Raw genomic sequence first — 2320 nt, forward strand, 5'->3', positions numbered from 1 at the left:
AGCTGGCCACAAATTATTTATTCCTCTGTGCAGAGACATTATTTTCTTCCCCTTCTTACTATTTGCATCACACAGAGATGAGTTTTTTTAGTGTAGTGTGCACTACACCACTGCCCACAAAAAGTTGTGCCCTCCAGGTACCCTGCCAGCACAGAAATGAAACTCTGAAAGACATTATGACTTCTTTTTAATGCTGACATTGTGCAGGAAGGCCCTTGTACCATGCCATGGATTGGCAATGGCAGAGTTTCATGGCAGGAACGAGCAAGAAATTGGGAAAAAGGTGATATTGTGTCAGCACAGCCTACATCAAAGGGAGATGACATTCCCATCCCATTGGGAAAGGGCAGATTTAATCCATGGTCATTAGAGACAGGAATGCTAACACCCTGGCATCCCACAGTAGGAACCTGCCCCCACTTCACAGGTAAGTAATTCCCATGGTATATGCACATATCTGATTAATCTTCTGTCAATAAAGGCAGTTTCTAAATGCTTTACCTCCTGCTCCCAAACAATGCTCAGGGATGACGGCAGGCACTTTGCCCACCCCACCCACCTGCAAATATCACAAGGTTTGTTTGGTTTACAGCCCCTAAATAAACTGTGATAATACAATCCAGCCCCCACATGTCAAACTGAAGTGCAGTGGATGAGGTTACTCACTCGACTACTGCCTAAGGAAAGGGAAGCCCTTCTGAAATACAGGGTTGGAGCAGAGAGAAAAAAAGAGCAGACAGCAGAAGGAACAACTATTTAAATCACTGAAGGCTGCAAGAAGTATCCTCCAGCCATAAATAAAAACGTTCCTTTGCCAGTTAAACACATAGACACACCTACCGATGTCCCTGAGCAGAGCAACTACCCTCACTGCTTTTTAGAAGCACCTGTAACATCTACAAAACATTGTTACTGCAAGGGAGGCAGAAGCTGAGTGTCACAGGAATCACACAGCAAAGCTGTCAAGTCTATCAACACGTCTAGAACAGCAACAACAACCCCAAGCTACATATGCACAGCACACAATTAAACACCTCAAGGATTCAGTGCAGACCCAGACAATAAACACACAAACATGAACAGCCACTCCTCAACCTTCTTGGCAGAGGAGCCAGAGAGGAGCGAGGAGCTTGAAACTGGATGAAACAACATGTTCCTTGTCTGATAGATGAAAAAAAATCGGACCTGTAGGTATTTTGTGAGCCCAGTTTTCCTCAGGAAGCCCTAACACAATGCCTACATGCAGGTCTGCAGAAACTGTTCCACATCTGGAATTATCTCCTGGAAGAACTGAGAAATTAGATGCTTTTCCTCCTGCATAAAACCCAGTTCCTGAGGCACACCACAAACAAACCACAACCTGCATCTGAAAGTAACCCTGGGGTGAAGAGAGTCGAGAGTTCCTTGCAGCAAACCAGGCACAAAAGCCTTTGGAACCATAGTGGAACTGAGCCTACCACAAACATTTACATCAGGGTCAGGAGCTCATTCCAGACACCAGCAACAAACAGAAGGCTGCAGGCCACTTCCACAGAGCTTTAATATTTCTGAGCCAGCTGTTCAGTTTTACACCAATGGGTAAAATTGATTAGATTAGGCTTTACCTATTTCCTCCCAGAGCAACTCCCCCAAACAAACATCACTTAAAGAGAAAAACAGAACAAACCAGAGTCATCTTTCAGGAAGAATTAGACTAAGGCAACATGCAAAGAGCTACTGTCTATTTCTTCTAGGATCTTAGTGCTGGATCTGGCAAAGATGGAGGGAAGAGAAGAGTATGAAAGAAAAATAAACATCTGGAGACCTACATGCTGCACTGGAGATTTACTACAATTTCTTGCTAAATACTTTCAACAGAATAAAACCCAAGTGGATTAAAGGAATAAAAACTGGTTAAAAAATCTGTCTCAGTATCACAGAGCTCAAAACCTGACACCACTCCAACAGCAGTGAAAAGACATGATCAGCCTGCAGGGTGGTGAAACGTCTGGAAGGATGCAGCACTGACTCAGCTACATTTGCTCTAATTCCACTTCTTTAGTACTAAACTGAAAGGAGAAGCAATTGGCACATTAGCCAGATCTAAGAGCTGCTACTCCAATTTGGAGAGATCATAAATACTACCTCTCACTGAGGCTTGAAAGAGTAAGTATGTAGACAGAACAGAAATGCAATTCTACTGGAGGAAAATGAAGACTATTATATCTGAAAAACATCCTTGAAGATACATGAGAAAAGGAAGAGACTACCATTACAATTTAAGTGGACCATATGAAATATCAGCTAAAAATACATTCAGCTGGGGATCTGGGAGGGAAAG

At 43.1% G+C, this 2320-nt stretch overlaps 1 protein-coding gene across 2 annotated transcripts in view; it reads right to left on the reverse strand.

The window, feature by feature from the left end:
* DET1 (de-etiolated homolog 1 (Arabidopsis)) overlaps nucleotides 1-2320 on the reverse strand; it is a 10076-nt gene that overhangs the window by 6264 nt on the left and 1492 nt on the right. The gene's annotated exons all lie outside the window — the stretch shown is intronic.

Source organism: Acanthisitta chloris, unplaced genomic scaffold, assembly GCF_000695815.1.
Source record: "Acanthisitta chloris isolate BGI_N310 unplaced genomic scaffold, ASM69581v1 scaffold19741, whole genome shotgun sequence".
NCBI classification, from domain to species: Eukaryota; Metazoa; Chordata; class Aves; order Passeriformes; family Acanthisittidae; genus Acanthisitta; species Acanthisitta chloris.